General features: G+C 36.5%; 1 protein-coding gene across 1 annotated transcript in view; it reads left to right on the top strand.

The window, feature by feature from the left end:
• Nucleotides 1-5059: 5059 nt before the first annotated feature.
• lzts2a (leucine zipper, putative tumor suppressor 2a) overlaps nt 5060-12941 on the top strand; it is a 73647-nt gene continuing 65765 nt past the window's right edge. The window contains exon 1 of the mRNA XM_055169799.2: nt 5060-5381. The gene's annotated coding sequence lies outside the window, so the exon portion shown is untranslated. The remainder of the gene's footprint in view (nt 5382-12941) is intronic.

Here is a 12941-nt window from a genome sequence, read left to right as displayed (position 1 = left end):
TGAATGTGAGCGTCTCTTTTATCATAAACGGTTTTGACGCGTGTGCAGCAGGCACTTATTTTGACAAAACACGTGATGCACATGGTTCACATGATGCAACAAACACATATTTTGAAAAAACACACGCAACACACATGACACTCCGAATACTTATTTTAAATTTGCACCCCCCGAATGAGCAGTCACGAGCCGCCACTGTTTACCTGAATACCTAATCATACATATTAGGACTTTTTTGCCCCAGTGACAACTAGGGTACATAGTTTGCCCATTTCTTCTAACAGTGTATGGACAGAATCTGGACACATTTTCTGCTGTATAAATGTAAAATAAGGGTAAATACGAACTCAAGTACTATACTCATCCTGGTATCTATATAACAGTCAATAAACAAAGGTCTGGGGGATATGCCTGGCATTCCTATATAAATCTGTGGTCACAGACTCCATATGGTTATAGAGATTTCACACGGCAAGCAGCTCCTGGTTTCCAACCCTTCTCAGGTCTTCAGGGAGCACTTATGTAACAGTGGCACACATACAAAGCACACACACACACATAAGTTTTTATGTTTTTTTCTCATTAAAAAGCATGCCTGTGTAGATCCACCATTCCACATCCTGTTTTACTTACGCTAACACACAGATCCAGCATGCAGTGGTGCACACCATTGACAGTTATGGAACGCTGAGCTTACAGCTTTGGCAACTAAACAAAGCGCAGGATTCAGCTGCTCAGCGCTGCACTTATACAACTCTGTAAAGAAGTGAATTGAAGTAGCAATGGAGCCTCGGTGTCTGAACATTTGAGGCTCCTCTTGTCTCTTTTTAGGGCGTTTGAAATGATGGCAACTGGACAGCAATGGCATATAAGTAGCTCACTATACCATGAAAAGGGCCAGATACTTCTAAGAGAGGCACACAACAAACGCACACGGATACACAACTGAAAGCGAAGACACTTTTGTGATGCCGCTCAGTGGGTCGTTTGGGGATGGGTGAGGGTTGCACACTGGTTCTTCGAATAGAAAGGATGCTTAATTTAGCAACACAATGGCTCCACTTCACAATGAGCGAGTCTACTTTGACTAAAACTGTTCACTGTCAAGTTGCTTAAAGCAAACTCTACTTGGGGAACCATCCATTTAAGTAAAAGTATAATCCTGTTTTGTGCCCTCGTACTGTATAATCACAGGAATGGCAAGAATTTAGCCTACTTTAAGAGTTCTCTAGAGGACCTGAAGTAATTAAAGTATGCACCGCATCGTGTTAGTTTGCATTATGTTTGAATTTCCTTTGAAGTCAGTTTAATTTAATAGTCAAGAGTAATTATGATCTTGCTATGGACAATATGCTGCCCCAAACCCTTAGTGCTCAGGTCCTGTGGCTGTTTGGTGTTTTAACACTTAGCTTTATTTTCCATCATTCAAAAAGTAAATGTTTGAGCATCTTTTGGTTTAACAAGCATACTTTAAGATGTTTCATCTGGAAGATCTGTTATAAATTAGGATTCAGTATAAGCATTCGGTTTATTCCTGTTACTCGTTTGACTTGTTTGTTTGTTCTGGTTCATTATTGCAATATTTGCAAAATCAGCTATTGAGTAAAGCATTTGGCAGGCTTTATAAAATATGCCCTGTTTTGCATTTACAGACACCCTAAGGGAGGTCTCTAAGTCCTCTCCATAATGACTCAAAATCCCCTATTGTTCACAGTCTATTAGCATTAGTGCATCTCATGAAATATTTGGGCAGCTTTTGTTACATTTTTTATTTTGTGTTTGTCATTCATCTATAAAGTATGACGCAAATGACAGTGTCTGACCAAATGTCTTATTTACAAAGTATTAGTGTTCAGACCACTGGCTCTAAAAATGTGTATTATCATAAACCATTTCAAAATAATATGTAATAAAACACATTACACTCCCTTGATAACATTATGCAACCTTCAAAAAACCATATACATATTCATGAAACCTTGTTAAGACCCTCAGAGGATATTAAATATGCCACTTCCTTGTATGCATGCAGTTGCTTTTTTACTCAGATTACAATGTTTTTAGATATTTGGCACTTGCAAAGGCATCAGACATGAACATGTGACATTCTGAAAAGTTTAAAGAGGCCAGAACAAAAATAAATAGAAAGCTCCTCTCATTATTATTTTCACTTTGTCAATGCCTTCTATCTTTCTATCCATCTTTGTCCTGAGCGTTGTAGTGATGGAGCAATTGGCCGGAGACGTGAAATGTCCCGGCTGTCCTGTCCTATTTGGAACTGGTCCACAGGTTACATTTACTCAGCTCTGTTACTTTCTAAGACTAAAGATGGATTGCAGAATGTCAAGGAGTTTCTGAAAACAAAATTAGAAGTATAGACATTGCCTGATTGTTATTCCAGGGATCATTGTGATAAAACGTTTTCTTGACTCCCATTTAGATTTTGAAGAACAAGAAAAATGTACTTTTAAAATCTTATAAAAATTAGAAGGTGTAGTTTTTTAGTTTTAAGGTACAGTGTTGCTTATGCACCGTAATCACATTGCATAGGAAATATGAAAAATAATAAGTTCAGTTACAATAAAGTGGTAAAACATTGTGTGAACACAATGAACTCAGAGGTTCCTGTAAATAGCGTGTAATTGGCCTGGTTTTGTGTCTGTTTCCACACAGTTTTGGAGAAGCTGTGGGTGGCTAAAGAGATGTTTGGCTTTGTATGAGAGGTCATACAGTACAAGGGTGTATGGTACATCTGAGAATGTTTATGCTGCAGTGCGCGCCGCTGATTTAACAGGTTTTGAATTATGCAAATGAAACCCCTTCAGGCTTGCTACGTTGCTCTGAAACTGAATGGCTAATTGAGCCCCATGATGCTTTAGTTAAATAAACTTATATAAGAGCGTGTATTTTTGTTTATGATAATCCTGACCAAAAACTGCAGCTGTAGTTTTTAGAGCTGCAAAAGGTCAATAACTGTTATTCAGATGTTAGTATCGGGTCAATAATATTAACACTTCTGTATGAATGCATTATAATCAATCAATATAATAAATTGTCAATTGGACCCATCTGCTCTCACCTTCCTAAAACAGAGCATTAAGTTTACAGATTAACAGCATTAAAAACATCCATGAATTGTGGTCTATAATGTATAGCATGGGTCTCCAACGTTGCTCCTGTAGGGCACCTGTCCTGCATATTTTTGTTCCAGTTCTACTCAAACAACTGCCTCTAACTTTTAGGTAGCCCTGAACAACTTGATTAGCAGGTTCAAGTGTGTTTGATAGGGGTTGAAACTGAAATCTGCAGGTGCCCTCCAGAAACAGGGTAGACCCCTGCTGTATAATGCATTAAAGAATAGACGGTTTGTCGGTTTCATCGGACGCATGTGATACACGTCTAGATCCGAACTTTACTTCCGGTTTCTTTTTTTTAATGGTCTGACTTGCTAAACTGATCTCTTGAACAAAAACAATAAATAAACTACGTTTAAAGTACTTTGTTGTTATTATTAGCGGAGTTTACCCGGAAGTTAAGTGCGGACCGCGACAGCCGCTTGTTTATGTTGTTACTGCTGAAACTGACCTCCAGTTGCATTGTGGTTGATGAAAATATCAAAAAATTGCAATTTAACCTTGGACAATGCTTTGTATGTGTTTACATTTAATTTCATCTTGTGTCCCAAGTCTTGTTTTTATCATTATTATTAGCTTTGAATAGCCGAAAGACATTTTTGTTGTCATTTTGAGACCCCTGTTGACCCCTATAGCTTTTCTTATAACTCATATCTCACATACCAGACATTAACAAATTCAAGACTAAAGTCACTGCCAATCTTTCAAAGCCTGACATTTTATATTATTGTAATTGCATGATAGTGAGTTACAGCAGGGGTTTTCATACCGGGTTCTGGGGACACCCAGGGGGCCTTCAGTAGGTCCCCAGAAATTTTTAGAGAAAATTTGTAAAATGTACGAATACTTGCTTTAAATCTTTGTGTTTTCTCACTCACTGGGGCTCATAAGGCAGAATTCTTTGGAAAACTACATCTTTATATGGAAAAAAATTTTGGGGGTCCTTGTAAAAGATCAAAGATGCAAATGAATTCTGCTTTATGCCCTTACTAGCACATTTACTGTAAAAACTTACGATGCTTTGCACTCTCTTTGCCCATGTGTGTCCTTTATAATCAAACGTGTTTCCTTATGTCGGATTGATGTCAAGCTCTAACTCTAACATAAGTCTTATTTATTTTTAAAAAACTCAAGCCAAGCCAGACCTTTTGCTTTCAGTTGGCTGTGAACAAAAGAAAGCCAGAATTACGCCAATGTAAGCCAGATTCGGCCCAGAACATATTGATATCTGGGAAGTGACATCACAAATAGTAGAAATGTGTGGGATTGGCAATATGGATGGAGATGTACATTTTGTCTTCATGTATATATTTGTAATTTTATACTTTTGTTTTAAACTTAATACATTTTAATACTCCACTCACTGTTTCTTTTCTCATGACATGCTTTTACACTGTAAAAAATGTTTGCTGCCTTACATTTTTTTTTTATCAACTCAGATAGTAATTTCAATTAACTATTATTTATCTTGACTAGAGATGAGTTGTTATAACTACAAATGAGTTGTTATAACTTATAAAATATAGTTGAAAAAAGTCAACTTAATTTTATAAGTTGTAGCAACTCTTGTCAAGATAAATAATAGTAAGTTGACATGACTTGTAAATTGAAAAAGTTGATAAAAAATAAATTTAGGCAGCACAGATTTTTTTTTACATGTATTACAATATTTTATATAATTTGTTAAGTGATAACTTTTAAAAGGTTTTCACTCTGAATAGTTAATTCTTTACGATACGTTTTATTTGTAAACGAACAGAAATGACTTATTTTCTACTGCATTTAAAGGAGCCAACAACAACAACATGTCAGTGTTCTTTTGTTTTGACGTCTACCATGGAACGCAGTTCCCGTTGCCTCATAAACTTGAACCTGTCGTCCGTCGCGAGCCCCCCATCAAGCCCACTCTCCCATAACCTTAAAGCTTGTCGCTCCAGATCAGCGGTCGCGCTCGTGCCAGCGGCGGTGTGGTCCGGTGCGGAGGGATGGGGGCAGGGTTCGAGTCCAGCGCGGGATTCACGGCAGTCTGCAGCATTCACTTAAAACAGGATGCACGCGCAGACGAGTAGAAGGTTCATGTTTAAGCCCCGTCTGTTTCAGCAACGGGACGTTTTGTTTGTACTTTAGTGAGAGGAGTATACTCATCTTTTCTTCAACTTCCTCTAGGTGGGGACACCAGGACATCGTTTTTAGACGCGTTATTTCTTTTCGGACATTACTGTTTCAGTGTACTTCACGCAGTCAGTGGTAAGTGCCCTAAATTCTGCTTTTAAAACTTTAGTGCAAGTTTTAAGCACGACGTCTGCGATTATTAAAGGTTGATGATGGTCATGCTGGTTGAAATATTAACAATAGCCTACAGTAATTCATATTGTTAAAAAGATACGCAGTTATATTGCTAGGTTTTTGATTTCGAGTTTGTTAAACAGCTGGGACTTTTACATTGACACGCCGCACGAGGACTCTGTTTTGCGACTTTTTTCCTGAAAATGCAGATCAAGTGAATAACCTCATTTCACGACGATATTAAACTTTATTATTGAACAGTTATTTTTAGTCAATTATAATATACTATACTATATTTTATAGTAAGTATAGTAATCACTTAACTTTTTTTGTACGCTAGTATGCAGTAGTGAACCGACGTAGTACTGTTTACTAATGTAACTTAGGGTTAAAAAAATCAATGTAGTATCTAGGAAATTTAACGTAGTACAGTTTACTACCGTAAATACTGATATACTAATAAATACTGGAATACTACAGTATTTTCATGTGGGTTCTGGTAGTCCACTTAACGTGAAGTAATATTTTACCTCAACAGTTCAACAGCGTTTGTAGCAAACATTGTTTAATTCTCCGTGTCTACATATATTAAGTTACTCTTAACTGTTTTATCTGCTGTCCTAATATAGCCTGTTTGTTTTGTATTTGTACTGTATATCATATCTGCCTTTGAAGGTTGTGACTTTGAAAGCTTTCTCTTGCTCATAGATCATACAGTAATTACTGTATGTTGAGTGTAACACACTGTAGGCATAAAGCAGTTAATTATGGCATCCAGTCAGTGTTTAATTACAGCATATGGCAGCGTCTATTGCCACTAAAGACAAACACATTGTGTGAATAGTCTTTGTATTCAGCTTTTTATCTAAGTGTATTTGCATTTTCTCACACATCCTCATCGGGTTCATCAAATCTCACACTTGGCCAGTTGTGTATGTATGAAAATTGAAAAACTAAAAAAAAAAACTGGTGCTATCTGAAATGGAAAGCAGACACATTTTAAAAGGTTTTATAGTCATCTATAAAAATACATAATTTTGTATTTCTCATTATTCTCAGTGGTGCTTCCTGTTAGCTCTTAATTACTTTATTACAATAATTTTTACTGTTTTACAGTTTTGTTCAGCAAAGGCATTCAACAAATATTATCGTGATATACAGTACTGTGCAAAAGTCTTAGGCCACCACCAACGGACTTGTTTGTTTGTTGTTTTGTTGTTTTAGAAGTTTTAATGTCCATCCATATTTATTTTTCAAAAGATACAAACAGAAAATACAGGAAATATGTAATAAATAAATACATTTTCGGGACTAAATGTCTTCTTTAGGCATCATTGGTATTTAGTGTGACCTCTCTTGGCACTAAACACATCTTGAGCGTTTCTGAGCAGAATACAGTAAAGAGTACAGTAAAGTTTCTGAGCAGAATACAGTAAAGAGACTAATTTCTTTTAAATTAGAAATTAGGATTTAATTTTATTTAGGTTTACGAGATCCTGCAGTTTCCTGCTTTTGATCAAGTGGAAGGGGAGTTTACCCTAAAATCTTGACACATCATTTTATACAGTTTTTAATACTATATACACATTTCCTGTATTTTCTGGATGTATTCTATTAAAGAGACTGAGTAACAATTATATATGATCACTACACATTGCAAAAACAACAAATCTAATTCTGGCATGGTGGCCCAAGACTTTTGGACAGTAGCCTATGGTGTATACTTTATAAATCAAAACACTTTTTTTCACATTTATACTGTAAAATAGTAAAATTAAGGTACCTGGTTGCCTTATGTTAGTTAACATTTTTACATACCTTTTTGAGTTAACTAATATTTTTAAGTTGAATTAACTCAAAAATGTAAGGCAACCAGGTAATTTATTTTTTTAAGTTGAAAAAACAAACTTTTTTGACGGTGCAGTAATAAGATTATTATAATGTTTTTGTTACTTTATTAATTTAATTTCAAGGGTAAATAGGTGCATAACAATGTAACAGGTAAAAATATATCCTAAACATTGCTTTTATTTTCTGTATTGAAAATACTACAGTATATTCATTGATTAAGAGATGAAATGTGATCCGGGCATGTGCTTGACAGGTTTTGTGAGATTCACTTGTCTACTGTTTAGTCATTGAGTTAGATTTTAGATTTAGAAAACTTCTCCCAGACAATAGTTTATATTTGAAAGCTTTGTTTTATTTGTGCTACGGTATGAGTATTACAGGACAAATACATATTTGTTAAAGGGGACATTTCACAAGACTTTTTAAAGATGTAAAATAAATCTTTCATGTCCCCAAAATACATATGTGAAGTTTTAGCTCAAACTACCATATAGATAATTTATTATAGCATGTTAAAATTGCTACTTAGGTGTGAGCAAAAATGTGTGTCATTTTAAATGCAAATGAGTTGATCTCTGCACTAAATGGCAGTGCCGTGGTTGTATAGTGCAGATTAAGGGGCGGTATTATTATCCCCTTCTGACATCACAAGGGGAGCCAAATTTCAATGACCTTTCAATGAGCACATGCATGCTTTTACCAAAACTTAGTAACTGGGTTGTTCATTTTCACATTTTCTAGCTTGATAGAAGCGCTGGGGACCCAATTATAGCACTTAAACATGTGATTTTCATGATATTTCCCCTTTTAAGTACTGTAAAATTGCACAACAACTAAACATCCCATTTTGCAAATCACTGGGATTTGCTAAATGAAAAGACATTATATCCATTTATTTTAATGTAATAATGATTTAAGTTTTTATCACCAGACTTTTGCCTTGTTCTGCTTGTAAGAAAGCATTAACTGTCTCTGACCCAGTTACGGTACCTGCCATTCTCACCGCATACAGCCAAGTTGTTTTTTCGAACAAGGAAGAGTTCAAAAGCTCTCTGAAATCTTATTAACTTAAAACACAAAGTCTCTTATCACAAGACACAGCTTTAGGAATCCTACACCACAACTTGATCTGTGGAAGATGAAATATAAAGCTGCTTTTATAAAAAATAATCTTCACACTGTCAGAGACACCTCTGTGGACTCACAATCTTCTTATTATTACACATATACATTTATCAATTGTCTGTATCGGCCCAAGGCTTTAAAAACAATGTATAACAGCATATTCTGCCATTATATGCTCTGAGGCTGTCTTTATGACTCGAAGGGTCTGAACTACTACGCTTCACACACACGTTTCTTCACACAGACACTGATTCTTGGCTTTGCACATGGTTTGTCATACCCAGCTGCTTTCAGGCATTTCACTGGCTGCTGTAGGAGACATCATGTCTGGACAGAGAGGAAATTATTGAAATAATACCAATGGGATGGTCAGGGGTATACTGTAGATGGATAAACTCCATACAAATCATCAGTGGTCTAATTTACTTCAAACTTACTTTAGGTGCTAAACCTGTGTTTAGTATAGTGTGCGGCATAATTTTAAAATAAGTTTGTTATGGGTTGCAGAATGTCCTTTCCAAACCACACCCACAATTATGTTTAACCAATCAGCAGCATAAATTGATTAGCCATGTGCTGAAATGTGCATAAACAGTAGAAATATCCTAATAAACAAACATCAGCAATCACACATGCTCACTAAATCATCCATGTGAAGGTCTTTTCAGTTAAGTATATGACAAAATGTAATTGAGTTCAGGTTGAGTAGGGCTTTCCAATTGACAAAATTGGAGTGTTTCTGTCATAATGAATTTTCCATCTGCCATATAATAAAGATGGAGTTTGTAATTTCATAAGACATTGGCTTGGCTTTTGGCATGCATCGCTCTGTAACCTTGCTTGCATTTTTTCTGAATTGGAAGCGCATATACTGTCATCCTGGAGGCACGGGATTTACAACGTTATCTCTGATATGTCCAGTGTGGGAAAATTCAATGCTGGCTTAGGGAATACAGTCAATCTTTTATATCGTTGCTGGAGTGATTCTGACATAACCATTTATTAAATTCACAATGATGCATTGATGCAGTGTTTCTGCATTTAAGATAGCCTTGTGGTCTATTTATGGGTCTGAGTGTGCACGGAAGATGTTCATCTGTTCCATCCATTAATATTCCCAAGATAAAATCAACGTGTGCTAAGATGTTTTCCTGGTTTAGTCCTTTCTCTTTCTCATATATGGCTACCCAGTCTCACAAAATTATGTATCTATAGTCACGTAATTTCTTGATTCTTTTTCGTGATAATGTCACAAATTTTCACGTTTTTTTTTTTGTGATCATATCACGAATTTCTGTTTACAGGTATGTGTCATTGTCACGTATTGGTTACTCAACTGCTTTTTCCTATTGTCAAATCATTGTCGCTTCAGTTTAGGGTAAGATTTGGTGTTTGCGTTAGGATGTCACTTTAAGAATTGGTTAACACAATTTTTTCCGTTTTTGTTTTTACATTTTCAGAGTTATAATCCATTATCGCCTGGCGTTAGGGTTAGAGTTGGGTTTGGGTAAGGATTTAATGTAAATCTAACCCTAAACCGAAGCGAAAATGGTAAGAAAATAGGATAAAACAGTTGAGTAACCAATACGTGACAATGACACCTAAACAGAAATTCGTGATACGATCATGAAAAAACACGGAAATTCGTGACAGTATCACAAAAAAGAATAAAAAAATTACGTGACTATCCACCTGTTTTTTGACGTAAATGTGGGCACCACCATCTTTGAGCTTTTTTGTTTATGACTTCCGGTGAGCCACTAAAGCTTACGATTTCAGTAAAGAATATATACGACTAATCTGCTTAGTTAATGTTTATAACAGTTCGTCATGTGTTTGGCGTACTTTTGATATGTTTCAAATGAAAAAAGCAAATACTTTAAAAAAGTTAGCAAATAATTTCATAAGCTCATGTCTCCACCTAGTGCGTAAGAAGCGATGTAATAATATTATCATAAAACAAAAACAATACTCAATACATGTAGTAGTTTAATATGTTTATTAACAACACGAAATGATTGAATATATCTTCATATGACATATCAAGCCACTTCTTAATCTCACACTGGCTCATACATGGCAGATGTAAATATTAACTGTTTAAATCATGTTTTATGCGTGCTCACACTGTTTTCTACCGGCTGGCTATTGAACCGGAACAAAACAATGTGCGTTGCTTTTCTGAATTACTGGAACCCATATAAAAATAAATACATAAAGTGTTTGAATGTGATGTAATAAGGAGAATAAGGCCAGGTTGACTACAGTAAGTCCTGCTCAATATGTTGAGGCCTGACAAATCAAAGCTTCTGACTTTAGGAGGCATGCACACCAAAGCGTTTACTCTTTTTGCAAAGATGCAGGTATGTTGAGCAGATGTTATTACAAGTGATGTTTCCAGTCCAATGTTGTGTGTTTTTGGGGTTTGTGGGGTGGGTGAACAACAGCACATGAATGCAGTTTACCCTAATTTAATTTTTCCTTTCCAATGGATTTCACATTATGTTCCAATGCAGCATTACAGTATAAGTTCCTCGCTCCAGTGAGCAAGTCGATGGCGACAGCCACAAGAAAAACTCCCTGAGATGTAGCGTCTCTTGCTTTCCCTGCTTTTCATTAGTCAGGAATCTGCCCTGTCAAAGGGCTCTAGAAATCCACACACCCCCACGCAGAGAGGGAAACATTAGGAAAACAAGTGTCCATTTTGTTCGTGCCTTGATTTATGATCCGTGGCCCGCGAGAGATCCGAGCTGATGCAACGCAGGGGTTCTTGGCTCATAACTGGTTTCGCTGCACAGCACGTCCCATGGTGATCTGAGTTATGATAGGAGACAAGCCTCGCGTTCCACCCCAGACACGCTCTTTCTTCTATGCTGCCGGCTGGTCCGCAACATCTCCCGCTGACTGCAAACAAGCAAATCGCGTGACGTACCAAAGCAATTTTTTTCCAATGTCGGCCTTGTCTGCATTTTGACCTTTGCTGATCTGCAATTTGGTGTGTAAACATTAGTTTAGCTGCAGATGACAAGAGAGGAGACGGCAAGTAGCAGTTTGCTTTGCAGTAATGCAGAGGGCCTCTGTTTTGTAAGAAAACATTATTCAGACATTACTTAACCAGTTTGTTATTACCTTCAGACTGAGCCTCCAGTTGTACTCAGGCATGTGGGTGCCAACACCCACTACCAGTTCGGTCCAACAGGGAGGGGATGAGATTAAGCAAACTTAATGGTCCACATCTTTTAGAGCACATTCAAAATGAGTCACAGTCATAATCATGTATTGGAATCACGCTAGTCATGTCTAATATGTCAAGATGAGTTTATAACAATCATAACAAAAAGAAAAGCAATGTTTAAGAAGAATATGCCAAGTGAAGATTTGTCTTTAAATAGTACTTATGTTTAAAAAACATTTGTCCTGAATTAGTTTGCTTAATGTCCAATATGCTGAAAACTATTTTCTAGTGATGAAGCCATAAAACAGTGCATAGTATCTCAAAGGGGAGGAACCCGTGTTGGCTCCCATGACTGTGTCATAATCAAAAGCTTTTGTTGAAAACTTTACAGATGTTTTAAAAAAAAGAATCAACCGTAACCACCAAAAAACAATATCCCAAAATGTCCAAGCACATGCCTCCGGTTCGAGCCCTGGTTAGGTCAGGTGCCTTTCTGTGTGGAGTTTGCATGTTCTCCTTGTTTCAGCGTGGGTTTACTCCAGGTCATTTGGTTTCCTTCCACAGGCCAAAAACATGCAGGTTAGGTGAATTGGATGCCAAATTGCCCCTCTTGGATTAAGTTGTGTATGAATTAACCAGTTCTCGTCATGAATATTGCCATAGATGCTGGAATGGCGATAAGAATAAACAAACAAACAAACCAAGCATGTGCATTTTAAAGCTGCAGTCTATAGTTTTTGCCTCTCTATCACCATCTCTGTTTGAACTATAAAACTGAAGTTATTTGCGGAGCAATTTTCGGTGCATTCATCACTGCGTGGATGAATCTGATATCCGTGATCATTGCATCAGAGCGGATCTGTCATTATACATTGACATAGAAGTACATCCTAAAAGTAATATATCTGTAAAAATGTCATGTGAACAAGTAATATATCTGCAAAAATGTCATGTGAACAAGAAATATATCTGCAAAAATGTCATGTGAACAAGTAATATATCTGCCACGTTTGTTCTGACTAAAAAAAAGTGTAGTTCAACAAAAATGTTTTAACATAGATTTGTTACCTTTTCAGAGTAAAAAGTCATCTGTGCTCCAGTATTTAATCCCTTTAGATGTTAAAATGCCATGCTAATATTAACTCTTGTTTTATCACAAGCTCTGTCACATGCACCTATTAGGCAAAATCCACTTTTACAAGTTGTTTTGGACATAATGTGTGTTTGGCAGCGTGTGAACACAACCACCCTACGATGAAAAAAATCCACCAGCTTCTTGTTTTTTAATTTCCATTAAACTAAAGCAGTCTAATAAGAACTGCCGCTTTGATTCTCCTATAAATGTGAGGTCACATTGATAAAGCCCCGCC

This window comes from Misgurnus anguillicaudatus, chromosome 11, assembly GCF_027580225.2.
Source record: "Misgurnus anguillicaudatus chromosome 11, ASM2758022v2, whole genome shotgun sequence".
In the NCBI taxonomy this organism is placed as follows: domain Eukaryota; kingdom Metazoa; phylum Chordata; class Actinopteri; order Cypriniformes; family Cobitidae; genus Misgurnus; species Misgurnus anguillicaudatus.
The sequence above is the reverse complement of the archived record's forward strand: the minus strand, read 5'-3'. Positions and strand labels throughout refer to the sequence as shown.